Here is a 15,857-nt window from a genome sequence, read left to right on the forward strand (position 1 = left end):
ATCTAACTTTGAAAAGGTCAAATTATGAAAATACCCTTAAGGGCATTTTGATAATTTTATACTTATCGAAGTGCAAAAATTTTTTAATGCTTTAAAAATCATAAATTTTAATTTAAAACTACATTGATCTAAATTTGGTTTTGAATTTTGAAAATTGACTCGAGATCTAACCATTTTGACCAAGTTTGACTTAGTTTGATCAAATTTGACCAATTTTGACCTAGTGCATTTGGGTCAAATTGGTCCAAATTTTACTTTTAAAAACTTATAAAAATTAAAAAAAAAATTAGATTTGAACATGGTTAAATTTTAAAAGCTTCTCAAATGGTCAGATTTCGCTCGAACAAAATTAGGTGTCTACAATATCTATATTCCTTAACCTAAGTACTTAGTACATAATTGTACCAATGGCTATTAAGAGAGGAGATCAAGGGCAAGTTTAAAAAAATGATGTTGAAATGTCCTTGAAGAGATCTTCCAAGCAAGAAAATCTATCATCTCTAATGATTATGTAATTTATCTAGAAAAAGTAAATATGACATTAGTCATGTTGATGATCTTGTGACTTTTGGTGATATTATTAACAGTCCATCATTTGATGTATAGATGGATGTAATTAAGGATGAAATGAATTCTATGGCTCAAAATGATGCTTGGGAGCTTATTGAACTTTCAAAGGGGTGTAAACCCATTAGTTGTAAATGGGTGTATAAAACTAAGAAAGATTACATGGGAAAATTTAGACTAGATTCATGGCAAAGGGATTTAATCAAAGGGAATAAATAGATTATAATGAAATCTTTTCACCGATGTCTTATAAGGATTCTTTTAGGATTATTATCGCATTAGTAGCGCATTTTAACTTGTAACTTCATTAGATGGATGCAAAGATGGCTTTTTTTAATGGTGAACTTAAAGAAGACATTTATATGGTATAACCTAAGAGATTTCAGGAATCTAGAAAGGAACATTTAGTATGTTGGCTTAAAAGGTCAATCTATAGGCTTAAGCAAGCTTTTAGATAGTGGTATCTAAAATTTGATACGATAATTACTTCCTTAGATTTTAAGGAAAATAAGGTTGACCAATGCATATATCTTAAAATCAGTGGAAGTAAATATATTTTTCTTATATTATATGTGGATAATATCTCATTGGCTTGGAATAATATTGGATTGTTGCATGAAACTAACTAGTAATTATTCAAGACTTTTGACTTAAAAGATCTTGGGGATGCCTATTTTGTTCTTGGGATTAAGATTCATAGAGATATGTCTCAAAATTTGTTAGCACTATTGCAAAGGTCTCACAGTGATTGTATGTTTAGTAGATTTACCATACAAGTTTATAAGACTGAAAATGCACCTATTATGAAAGGTGACAAGTTTAAATCTTAGTCAATGCCCAAAGAATGATTGGAGAAAGAATACATGAAAAGAATACCTTATTCTAGTGAATTTAGGGGTCTTATTTATGCATAAGTTTGCATTAGGCTAGATATTGTTTTTATGGTGGGAAATTTAGTTCCTTCCAAGTAAATGATAAGGTACTTGCAAAAAACTAAAGATCATATGTTGATACATAAAAAGGTAGACAATCTTGAGATAATAAGGTATATAAATTTTGATTTTGCTAGTTATTAAGATGACATGAAGTTCAGCTCAAGGTATATTTTTATGTTGATAGGAGGAGTTGTGCTTGGAAGAGTGTGAAACAAACACCATTAGCTTCTTCCACCATGGAAGTTGAGTTGTGGCATGCTATAAAGCTACGACATTGGCTCTTTGCTTAAGAATTTTATTTTAGGCCTTCATATTGTTGATTTCATCTTTAGACCATTAAAGATTTATTGGGATAATAGGTATGATATGTTGTTCTCTAAAAACAATAAATGCATTAGTAGGTCTAAACATTTAGAGATAAAATATCTTACAATTAGGGATTTTGTAAAAAAACAATGAGATTTTGTCAAACACATTGAGACTAACAACATGATTACTAATCCTTTGACTAAAAGGATAGAGACTTATAGTATTTGGTAAATATGTTGAGAGCACGGGTATTTTGGGGTCTTTCATATACTGTATTAGTCAAAGTACATTACTTGTATTTCATACTCACACATCATGGTTTGCTTTTATGTTGGACCTTTTTCTATGTTTGGAATAGCTATGTGATACTTGATTTCATACTTAAATGATGATCATCAATGGTTGATATTACATGCACACTTGGATAATTAAAGTTTGTTTTATATATATATATATATATATGTACTAGTTTTAAACCCATGTTATGCATAAACCAAGCAACTTTAGTATTTTTTTTGTTGCGAATTATTATTTATAAAAAATTAACATGTTTTATTTAAAAAAACACTGTATTTTATAAAAAAAAATATAATTTTATCATTTTTTTGTTAAAAACGTAATTTTAATAATATGAGTAGTAAATATATATAATGGTATTTTAAAAAACTTAAACCCATTAGAAAGATTTGTTTTTGAAATTTTTTTTAATAACAAAAACCAAAAGGAAATTAAAGAAAGAACAGAAAGCAATAGGGTAGGTAATGAACAACTTTTAATGAGGAATTTTTGCATTCAGTGTGAAGGACTTATGTTGCTAAATCGAACAATTTTCATATTGTGATCTTGTTCAATGACTAGTAATATAAGCTGGGTTTTCACTTTTGTTTCTGCTTAAGAAATAAGTGTATGTGATTTTGTTCATATATATCTTTCATGAATTTATCTCAATAATTTGAAACCTTAGGGTTATGCTGCCTATGTATGTGAGACTGCTCATCCACATGGCAAGCTAAGCTATTAAGGAAAAAAGAGTATATTTGTAAGATATTTCGAGCATTCAAAGGCATAAATATTCATAGGTTAACAAATAAGTGGGAATGTAACTAAATTTGAATCTCAGGATGCTACTTTTTCAGGAAAGTAAATTTTCAAAGAGAGGTGAGAAAAATCAGGAAATGTCTCTTTACGAGATCGAAGAAGCAAATGATTTGTTAGTTTCAAATCAATTAATGCATGTTCATGATCAAGAACCAATACTATCTCATCCAAGTGGGAACATAACTAAAGATGATGAATTTTGTGAATTCGTTTCCTAAGAATCATAAGTTAGAAGAAGTAATCGTAAAAATATTCCTCGACATCATTTTGACATAGAAGGGGAAGCATTCTTAATTAACCCACAAGATAAAGAAAAGCCAAGAAATGTTAAAGAAGTTCTCTTATCTTATGCAAAAGAAAACTGGATGAAAGCAATGGAAGATGAGATGGAGTCTATGAGATCAAAATGTGTTTGGGAATTGGTTTATCTTCCTAAAGAAAGCAAGGCGATTAGGAACAAATGGGTTCTCAAGATTAAGCATAAGTCAGATGGGACAATTGAAAGATATAAAGCCCGTCTAGTAACAAAGAGGTATACTCAATAAGAAGGAATTGATTATGAAAAAACTTTCTCTCCTATTGTGAGATTTACCTCGATACGCTTAATTCTAGCCATTGTAGCTAGTTTAGATTTGGAGTTACATCAAATGGATATGAAAACTACCATTCTAAATGAAAGACTGGAAGAGAAAATCTATATGGAATAACCTATAGGTTTCATTGATAAAGATCAAGAGCACAAAGTATTCAGGTTGTTAAAATTAATTTATGACCATACACAATCTTCCAGACAATGGTATATCAAGTTTTATCAAGCGATAATTTCATCTGATTTTATCATGATTGATAAGGACCACTTTAAGTATGTCAAAAGAGATAAAGGCAAATTTGTGATCTTCTCACTTTATGTAGATGACACCTATTGGTTCGTAATGATAAGGAGTATATTACTAAGATCAAAACTTAGTTGTCCTCAAATTTTAAAATGAAAGACATGGGCTAAGCAATTTACATACTCGGTGCCAAAATTATAAAAGATCATTCCAAGAAGTTGTTAGCCCTTTCATAAGAGCAATACATTAAGAAAATTCCAGAATGATTCAATAGGCAAGATTACAAGCTGATAAATACTCCTATGGCTAAAGATAAAGGCCTTAGCTAGAGAATGTATCCTAAGACTCCACAAGAAAAGGAACAAATAGTAAGAGTTCCTTACTCTAGTGCTATTGGAAACCTTTGTATGCTATGATATACATAAGACTAGACATCTGCTATGTCGTGGGTATGGTAAGTAGATATCAATCCAATCTAGGTCAGCACCATTGGAAAGCTGTTAAAAGGATATTGAGTATCTAAAAGGCACTTTGGATTGTTTGTTATGCTATCAAAGAAGTGAGATATCTAAAGGCACTATCAATTTGGTCAACTATATGGATGTTGATTGGAGAAGAGATTTAGATGAAAGAAAACTAACCTCTGCCTATGTTTTCTTGTTTTCTTACTCAATAGTGGGACAATTTCATGAAGTAGTAAAAAACAGACTTGTATGGAACTATCCACAATGCAAGCTAAATTTGTAGCATTTTCAACAACAATACAAGAGGTTGCTTGGCTTAAAAGGTTCTTGAATCATTTGGGATTTGAGAAGGATGAGTCCAAGTCAGTGTCGGTGAATTGCGATAGTTAAATTGCAATTGCATTCATAATGGATCCCAAATATCATTCTAAGACTAAACATATAGATACCAAGTATAACTATGTAACAGACATGGTTGCACAAAAAAAAATCAACATGTAGTACATTTCTATGCATAAGATATTGCAAATCCATTTATAAGCCTATTCCTATAGATGTGTAATAGCTACATGATATCTCTAGGATTGCTTAGAAGTTGAAGTATATGTACTGATTGAATAGTTCTATATGAACAGTGTATGATATTTTTTCATTTGAGTTAACTTATATTGAATACAATTAGTGCCTTTAAAGTTTAGTACTTTGTTTTGAGATGCTTGCACACATGTATATATATATGTACATATATGATATGATTCGAAAAGTATGTTGGACAGATGATTAGCCTTCTTACATAGGCAATCGCCTCAATGGTTTGGCACTATAGAGATGAGATTAGTTTTAAAGCTATGAATCAAGAGCCCAAGCTTAAAATAGAATTACCTTGATAAAAGATCAAGATGAGGTCACTTGATATTGATATTTGTGATCAAAAGTGAATAGACCCACAATTCACTTTGTTTGTCTTAATACGTAAGGTGGAAGTCCTATTGATTATGTAAAATCAAATAGAGTTGTAAACTTAAGTTAGATACTAGGAGTATCTGAACTATCACCTATACGGTATTGATATATAAATGATGAAAAGACACTCCTTAGGAAAATGAAAGTAATTTTGTAGCATGTATTTCATACCACATGTGCATTGTTTGACTAACAAGGGTAACAGAAAAATAAATCTTTGCTTCTTATTATTTGAAACCCTTGAGATCAAAGGATCTCATATTTAGTACCCTCAAAGACCTTCAACTGTTTCTTAAAGTTTTAGTTCAATGTTAGCTATCTTGGATTATTGCCAAAGGTCATTTATGATTTGATCTAATGAGACATATCTGGATAGCAACTAAATTGAAATGGAAAGATTCTAGAAGAAGGGAAGATCATTTTGGTGTTACATTTGGTTGTATTCATAGGTCAACCAATTATGTTTGAAACATCCAAAATAATTGTGAATACACAAGTATATCATACAATATGACAAAAAAAATCATGAGACACTTGAAATGTGACTGAATTGGTCTAGGGTGCTACACACTTAATCTACTTGTACTTGAGAGTCAATATACATACCTAACAGTTATATATGTGACTAGATCTAATTATGAATGGCTATATGCACCTAACAGTCATATAACACCTAAGCTCTTGAAGTATGCTAGCCGTACAACTTATTTTCTTGTATGAACCCGATGCAAAGCATAGAGAAAATGTTCATGAGATCATAAGAGTTTAACACCCATTCTATACAAGTGGGAGATGTAAACACAACTGCCTATAATGGGCTTAATCCTACATTATAAAACAACAACCTTTAGGTATTTTTCTTATAAGAATATGGAATTGCCTTAGACAGTTAATAAAACAAAAGTCACCGATTAATTTTAAACAAAATAAAAAAGCCATCCAGCCATTAGAAAGATTTGCTTCTGAAATTTTTTTTTAACAATAAAAGCAAAATGGAAATTAAGGAAAGAAGAAAAAGCAATTGGGCAAGCGATGAACAACTCCCAACGAGGAATTCTTACATTCGATATGAAGGACTTATGCTATGGAATCAAACAATTTTAGTATCGTGATCTTGTTCAATGACCAGTAATTTAAGTTGGGTTTTCACTTCTACTTCCGTTTAATAAGTAAGCATATATGATTTTGTTTGTATATATCTTTCATGAATTTATCTTATATATTTGGTCATAAATTAATTGGTTATCACTTATCAAATAGATTAAGATTAATAATCATCAAGCAAATTATGAGAAAATATTTGTTAACCCTCACAACATATTTCCTCAAACTTGTATTTCAAATAATTTATTTATATAAAATTTTCCTTAACCATTTAACCAAAAAGCTTTTTATTGAAGAATACATTAGTAACTCTTATGTTGTAAAGATAACTTAATCAATAGCAATATGCCTTTCAAAAGAGGTCATAAACTTGAATTCAAACTGACCATTATAAAATAGTCAACAAAAAGGATCCTAACATAAGTGAAAGTAATCAACATATTACATTTGTCATAACGTATAGATCCATGGACCTTCCACTAGACATAGACTAAAGGAGTCACCACCAATTTTTGTTAAACTGTGATTGGTCACCTGATGGAATCTATTCCATTTAAAGAGGAGTTCCATGATTAACTTAGGTGTTAAATAGTAGATTCTAGTCAATGAAGCCAAAATTTAGGTTCGAGAATACTGTTATGTATAAGAAAGGTTATAGCACCCTTACATGATCTATTCAAAAGATGGTACCAATTTAATTTCAAGTTATCCAAGCCTTAAAACGTATTTAAAATTTATCAAATATTTTAATATTGAAAATTTTTCTTAAATTACTCCAATATATTAGTAATAATTTAAGAATATTTTCTCACCTCAAGAGTATTTAATGAGACTATTTGTTACACTTTGAAGAGACTCTGTCATCAGATTCACTTAATTTTGCTTCTAAAATAAATACCTATAAATCAGATTTATAGTTAGAAATATCATCTAATCTATTGGTAAGACTTTCTGTTGATAATTATCATCCAATCTATTAGCAGGATTTTATACAAAAAGATAGGAAATATTATTTTATTATTTTATTTTTTAAAAAAACTTGACTTTCTGTTAGGAACTTAAAAGGCTTTCCAATAAGTTGGTAAAACCTTATTTTAGAAATAAAATGTTGGCCCCCCAATCTGTTGGTAAGGCTTTTTTTTAAATAAAAAAAAGGTTATAAGGTTTTCCAATATGTTGGTAAAATCCTATTTTTAAAAAAAAAAAAATGATTGTCTTCTAATCTATTGGTAAGGCTTTTATTTAAATATGTTCTTATAAATATATATTTAAAGAATTATAGATAATCAAATAAATAAATAAAAAATGAAGCAATTAAATAAATAAAATAAAATAAAATAAAAATATCTAAAGTCGACTCAATTAAACTGTTGGGCTATACGGTTTATTTGAATAAATCCTCACAATTTCATATTTTGCAAAGAATTCAAAAAAAAAAAAAAAAAAACCTACTGCCAGAAATTGTATCTTTATTCTGAATGAGTTTCCTCTCCCATTTTTTTCTCAAAGGTTTTTGTATAATCTTTTTCTCCAACCATGTTCTTTGTCTACCTTAGAACAATTTATAGGGATTTTCTAGTTAGAAATTTAAAGATTCCATTGATTGTCAATGATTTTAAAAAAAAATTTAAATCCCTTTAATTTAGGTAAAATCAATTTAACAAAAACCCTAACTTTGATGCTCTGTGATCCTTTTTAATTGATTTCCTATTTCATGTGGGTTAAGTAAAAAAATCCTAAAATTTCCTCTTTGCTCGATTTTTGTACAAGATTTCCAAAAAATTATGTTTGATTTTAAAAAATTATGTTTGATTTTCTTTTCTTTCATTTTTTATTTATTTAATTTTTATTAGAAAATAACAAACAAATAAAACTAAAATATTTATTGGGGCAAAGCCCACATCAAAATAACATACATTGAGCTCAAAGCCCGACAATCTCGACAAAATCGAAACCAAGAATTTGGATGCATGCCTTAGGCAAAATGAGGTGTCTTTAGTTACCCCTTTTTGCACATTCCTATGAAACAGAAATGATGCAAAGACATAAACAATCATTAAGTTCTGATAACGCCTCTAAATAGAGGTTCAACAAATTAAATCCTCCATCGAGGAAAACAAATTTAAATTAAGAAATGGGCTCATCTATACAGAGGCTAAATAATTTTAAAATAAGAAATGAACTCTTCTATGCAGAGGCTAAACAACTTTAAAATAAGAAATGGTCTCCATTACACATAGGCTAAACAACTTTAAAATAGTTAAAATAGGAAATGGGCTCCATTATAAATAGGCTAAACAACTTTAAAATATGAAATGGACTCCTCTATGTAGAGGCTAAACAACTTTAAAATTAAAAAATGGGCTCCTCTACACAGAGGCTAAAACAACTTTAAAATAGGAAATGGGTCCTTTATACATAGGCTAAAATAACTTTAAAATAGGAAATGGGCTCTTTTATACAGATCTTAAACAACTTTAAAATAGAAAATGGACTCCTCTATATAGAGGCTAAAACAACTTTAAATTAAGAAATAGGCTCCTCTATACAAAGGCTAAATAACTTTAAAAACTTTAAATAGGAAATGTTAAAAGACATCCATTTACGTAGGTCTAGAAAATTTTAGCTTGAAATCTAAAGAATCACAATTTGGAAATTCAAGGGTCTACAAACTACAAAGATTTGCAAGGTTCCATAACAAAAATTGAAAATTTCTAATACTCCAAGATTCGTAAAAGGTTCGTAATGATTTCAAATTTTGACAAAAGTCAAGATTCGCAAAGGTTTGCAAGAATTCCAAGCTTCACAAAGATTTCAAAAATTTGTAAATGATTCAAGATTCTTAGAGGTTCTAGATTCACAAAGATTTCAGGTTTTGTAGGGGTTCCAAATTCGCAAAGGTTCTAAGTTTTACAGAGGTTTTAGATTCACAAGAATTTTAGTTTCACAAGAATCTAAAGTTCATAAGGATTCATATTTGCAAGAATTTTTAGATTCATAAGAATTTAGATTCACAAGACTTTAAAGATTCACAAGACTTTCAGATTCGCAAGGATCTAAGTTTCATAAAAATTTCAGATTCACAAGAACTTCAGGTTTGCAAGAGCTTTAGGTTCTCAAGAGCTTCAAGTTTATAAGAATTTTAGGTTCACAAGAATTTAAGGTTCGCAAGAATTTAAGATTTGTAAGAATTTTTAGATTTGCAAGAAATTCAACTTCACCGTTGCAAAGATTCACAAACTGTAATGCAAGATTCAAATATTCACATTCAAAGGAATTTTATTAATGATTCACATCCAAAATTCAAAACTTTATATTTGAAAATTTTATGGATTCATATCAAAGGTTTCAAGGCTCACCTCTAGAATTCAAAGATTCTCATTTGAAAAATTTTAGGGTTTCATATCCAAAATTTCAAAGATTCACATTCAAAAAATTTTAAGAATTCCCATCCAAAATTTCAAAGATTCTCATTTGAAAAATTTTAGAGATTCACATCTAAGGTTTCAAAGGTCTTTTTTCAAAAACTTTATGAATTCACATTCAAAGATTCTTATTTGAAAAAAATTTTAAGGTTTCGCATCCAAAATTTCAAAGATTCTCATTCGAAAAGCTCTTTTAAACAAAGGCTTTATAACTTTAAAAGTTTGAAAAGTTTTACTTATCAAAAAATCTCAACATGAAATATCTTTCTCATCCAAGGAATCAAAAGTCAAATAGTTTCTACCAACAAAGACAAATGTCATGCTAATAATGCAAATGCCTTCTAAATGATGCAAATGCAACAACCCATATTTTTACTAAATGATGCAAATGCAAATGTTATATAATGATTCACATGTTCCCTACAAGATGCAAATGCATGCCTCAACCATGATGCAAATACAATTATCAAGGATTTAAATACAATGTAAACATAATATATGTAATGTAGATGTCACTACATATTCTTAAGGATTTAAATACAATGCAAATGCATATTCCCTACATGATGAAAATGCATGCCCCAACCATGATGTAAACACAATTATCAAGGATGTAAATACAATGTATACATAATGTATGATGCAAATGCAACAACCCATATTCTCATTGAATGATGGAAATGCAAATGTCATATAATGATTCAAAGGTTCCCTAAATGATGCAAATGCATACCTCAACCATGATGCAAATACAATTATCAAGGATTTAAATACAATGTAAACACAATGTATGTAATGCAGATGTCACTACATCAATATCATGAAATTTCAATTGTGGTAACAAGGTTTTTAAGACTCCACCATTCTTTCTTAGTTTTTCAGTAATAACCATTTCAAAAAAAAAAACTCTATCAATTGATTCATATTATTTTCCTTATCTGGTCATAACTCATAGGTTTTATTGACCAACCCATCACTACGTTCATCATTGGGTCACTTCATTTGCCATTTCCAAATCATTTTTTCAAGCTTATTTCACTTTTTTCATCTTAGATTTCTTTCAAAAGAATGAAAAATTATTTTATGAACATTGTCATTCATTTATTTATCATCATTCTAATTCATGACAAATATGATACATTTTCTCAATTCATTTAGGGAATGCAAACTTGGTAAAGAACAAGAAAAATGACTATTCATTAAAGGAAATCTGGTAAAAAACAATCAAGGATGAATAAAAGTACAATACTATGGAAATGGAGTATTAACATTCAAAATAATGATTGTTTGAATAATTCTAAACTCTAACTCAGAAGTTTTTCTCAAAAACACATTCCATCGATATTCTCAATCTTTGAACCAATCATCATTCATATTCTTGGAATCCTTAAATAAAACTATTTTTTCAAATCTTTATTTTTACTTAAACCATCATTTCGAGTTTTTAGTTTAAGTCTTCTTTTTTCCTCAGTTTTTTTCTTTTTGGTTTTTCTTACCTATTTTTTCTCATATTTTCTTCTCATTTCTCTTTCCTCTTTATCCTGTCTTAGTTCAATTCATGATTCTTTATTATGAATATTCATATTTAATCAAAATAGACTTTTAAAGGATGAAATGTTGGCTAGGATAAGGGGTTATGAAAGAAATAGATAAAATAAGCCCAAAATGTATTTGAAAGGTAATCAAATCAAAGAACACTTCTTTCTATGTAAAGCACCTTAATATTTTACCCCATCAATTTCTTTTTCTTTTTCCTTTTTTTTCTCTCTTTTTTCTTCTATTTTTTATTTTTTTCATTTTTCATCATACTCTAAAAAGATTTTAGCATAAAATGGCTTTGCCCCTAAAATCACTAAGGATCTCAACTTTTCAAGCTTCTCAAACTGTGCCCTAGCATAGGGGTAATCCTTGGTTAAGGTTTCTTGAAAAAAAAAATTAACAATATCAAATAGGATAACAAGGGATAATTTTATCTTTTTGTGAAGGATAGAAGAAAAATAACCATTTCTCATATCAAATATGAATACTCTCAATGAAGAACATTCATTGACGAAAAGTAAAAATTACGTTCTACACCAACTTTATCTTTCAGTAAGTGAAATTCTTTGCTAAATTTATCTTTTTTTATTCAGCAATCCCAATGAATTAACAATCTTAATTTATCAACATGAGTGATGTTCTCAAAATCGAATCCAAATTGTTGTCATGATTATCTGAACCTTTATTATTTGGAATTTGGGAATAGATATAGGAAAAGATGTTAAAAGGTAAAAATAGATATAGAAAAAGATGTTAAAAGGTAAAAATATATGATGATGATTCACATAAAAGAAGAGGCTTCATGAAAATACATCATATCTACCACTTTTATTAAAATGATAAAAAATAAAATGAAATTCAAGTACATAAAAAAAGTTCATTATTTGAAAAAAATCTTAAAATGACAAGTAGTTCAAATAAGCCTTCTCACAATTATGCCCATAGGTGATCAAGCAAAGTGCCTTTGCTCACATTCAACTTCTTTGATTTATTGAAGCTTACTGAGCCTGCTTGGATCAAACTTTGTACATTATGCTTAAAAGCAGGGCAGGTTTCTATAAAGTGACCCACATTCTCATTACAGCAATCACATGTAACAATAACATTGTACCATTTAGGATAAGGTGACTTCAATGGTTCTAAAAGAACTAAAGATACCATCAATTTTGGTAATAGCTCACTATATGTTATGGGAATAAGATCAATGTGAGCTCTCTTTTGGTTGCCACTAGATCTTTTTAGATCACTTGCTTGATTGTTAGGCCTTGAAACTTGTGTACCAATAAAACTAAGCCCATATGTAGGTGCTTAAAAAACTAGTTAATAAAGGCTAGGGGAGATGTTATTCATGGTTAGGTAGTGAAGCTAGTAAGGGATTAGTGCAATATTACTAATTATAGGGTAGTAAGCAGGATGAACATACAATGGATATAGAATATAACCTCTGAATTGTTACCACTTTTGATAGTATTTTCAATAATCTCTCCTGAGATTACCATGTCAACAAAGTTTTTAGTAGTGTTCCCTATCATCTTTTCATAATAAGGCAACTTTAAATTACTCACAAACAAAACTTTTGTCTTTTTTTTGGCTAATGGTGGCTGGACCCGAATAGCTCTATCCCTTTATCATTAGGTATATTTTTTTAAGGACTCTGTTACCTTCTTTTCCATGCTTTGTAAAGAAAGATGATCAGGGGCCAAGTTAATAATGTGGTGATATTGGTTGATAAATGCTCGAACGAGCTCATTCCAAGAACATATGCGAGTTTAATTTAGCTAAACATACTATCTTGTAGCTGAGCCAGTAAAGCTGTCTTGGAATATATGCATCAATAGCCTTTCATCATTACTATAAGTAGCCATTTTTTTATAGTCCATGGTGACATGGTTATTAGATACTTAGTACCATTGTATTTCTCAAACTCTAAAACTTTAAATTTTAAAGAAATCACAATATCTGAGACTAAATAAAGGCCGACAGCATCTATGGAGCTATAAAAATCTATCCCTTCAACAACTCATAACCTCTTCTCGAGCATGTTCATCTTGTAATTAGCTTTTAAATCTTTCAAAGCCTTAACCATTTTCAATTTCTCTTTTGGGACATCCAAATTAGGAACTTGGATTGGTTCAACTACCTTTTTAGTAAAGCCAAAATTGTTATAGCTTTAGATATTTCCTTGGCTGGATGCAAGTGGTATTTCTGATTAAGTATACCTTATTGAAATTGCAAACTATTATGATGGAAAGCTTGAAGTGGATTGAGCCTGATATGGGCCATAACCTAAAAGATATAAAAAATTAGCAATGTCTTGTGAAAATCTTTTTCTACTGCCTTTCCTTTATTCAACTTGCCCAATGCCTCAAGGATTTTATTTAACTCTTCTTTAATCTCCTCTTAGGCTTTTTCTAATTTCTCAATAAGGCTTGCATTATCTTGTTCCATTCTTCTAGCTTAGGCTTGGGTGTAATACTGGTGTTGAGCTATCTTTGAACCTTGATTTCTCATAATTAGAGTACAAATTTAGAATGATGTTTATGGAACAATCAGATTATGCATGAGAATGAATGCAATAAGGAGAATTTACCACATAACAATTGTTGTCAAAGAAAAAATTTATTGAATTAAAAGTTATTTCTAACCAAATCCAATATTACATCCATGAAAAGTCTAGAATTTACTAAGTAAAGAAATCTCTAATTTGTTGATACTAGCTTTGCACTTCATTAAAGAAATCTAGTAGTTCTTGGCTATATGTTCCTACTTATGGCACATTTGCCTTCCGTTCTTAATCTTTTCAACCATGTCCTTAGCTTTATAAGTAACCATAGTGATTTAGTCAAGTAGGGACTTCAACTGATAATGTTTTCTTGCATATGCCTCATTTAATTGCTTGCACTCTTCATTCATAGCTCTCATATTTGTTCTAATTTCAACCATAAGTCCATTCAGCATTTGGACGTCCTTTTGTGCTTCAAAAAATGCCTTTTCTTTTTCTTGTAGCTTTGTTTGCAACTGTCCATTTTTTTTCAAAGTTGGACCAGTTCTCGATTAGTAGATGACCATGTTGTATTAAGGTCAACGAACAAATTGTTTCATTCATCCTTTTCTTGTTCAAGTGCTTGAACTTCCTTTTTTGCCTTTTTGTTTGCAAGCTTTAACTTTTCAAACTCCCTTTTTAGGCCAATAGAGGCTTTGCTAGGCTTTCCATAGTGTAACTAAGATATTTTTTATTAAATTGTTTGATGACAATTACTCCTTATGTTAAACTTAATGATATAAATGCATGCGTAGTAAAAAAAAATAGTTAATAGGCATATAATATATACAAAAAATAATGTATAAATACCAAGAACAACATAAAGGTTAGTATGCAAATAATATATACAAAAAAAACAACACATAAATTTACAAGTAGAATAAATTTTTCATAAGGGAAAGCATGGCCCTTAGGGTTTATTTACATGCTAGGTTCAAAGATTTGACAATCTAAGGGTTCCCAAATTGTTTCTTACATCATTATCCATTATAGGCTATAAGTGAAAAAAGTTCAATTTGAATGGGAGTTTTTTGCTAGCCCATGCAGGAATATGAAATCTCATGAAGAAATAAGTATTTTACTCCCTTCTAAGGGAAAAAACTCGAGTGTAGAACTCATGTTATGCATATGCCAATGAATGACAAATATATAAAATGAATAAATAAATAAAATACAAGTAAGAGGAAAAAATTTTAAATTTATTAGTTTAGGCTTGGATAACAAGAAATTATTTACTAGCTTGGCTCTCGATTTTCCTAATGGAGTTGCCAAACTATCATAATGTATAGATTTATGGACCATCACTAGATATAGACCAAAGGAGTCACCACCAATTTTTTTGTTAAGGTATGATTGGTCACCTGACAAAATTTGTCTCATTTAAAGAGGAGTTCCAAGATTAATTTAGGTATTTTTAAATAGTATATTCCAGTCCATGAAACCAAATTTTAGGTTTGAAAGTATTGTTTTGCGTGAAAAAAGTTATAGCACCCTCACAACACCCATCTAAAAGATAATACCAGTTTGATTTCAAGTTATCCAAGCCTTAAAACATATTTAAAATTTACCAAATAATTTAATATTAAAAATTTTTCTTAAATTATTTCAATGTGTTGGTAATAATTTAAAAATATTTTCTCACTTCGGGAGTATTCAAGGAGACTATTTATCATGCTTTAAAAAGGCTTTGTCGTCGAATTCACTTAGTTTTGCTTTCAAAAATAAATATCTATAAATTGGGTTTATAATCAGAAATATCCTCTAATCTGTTGGTAAGACTTTCTATTGAAAGTTATCATCCAATCTGTTGGTAAGATTTTATGCAAAAAGATAAAAAATATTGTATTATTTTTTAAAAAAAAAAAAACTTGATTTTTTTTAAGGAAATTATAAAACTTTTCAATATATTGGTAAAACCTCATTTTGGAAATAAAATTTGGCCTACCAATCTATTATAAGTGTTTTCTTTTAAGATAAAAAAAAAAAGGTTATAAGGTTTCCAATATGCAGATAAAATCCTATTTTTAAAAAAATAATTACTTTCAAATTTGTTGGTAAGCCTTTTATTTAAATATGTT

Source organism: Durio zibethinus, chromosome 10 (assembly GCF_047325235.1).
Source record: "Durio zibethinus cultivar Kanyao isolate XHJ-2024 chromosome 10, ASM4732523v1, whole genome shotgun sequence".
In the NCBI taxonomy this organism is placed as follows: domain Eukaryota; kingdom Viridiplantae; phylum Streptophyta; class Magnoliopsida; order Malvales; family Malvaceae; genus Durio; species Durio zibethinus.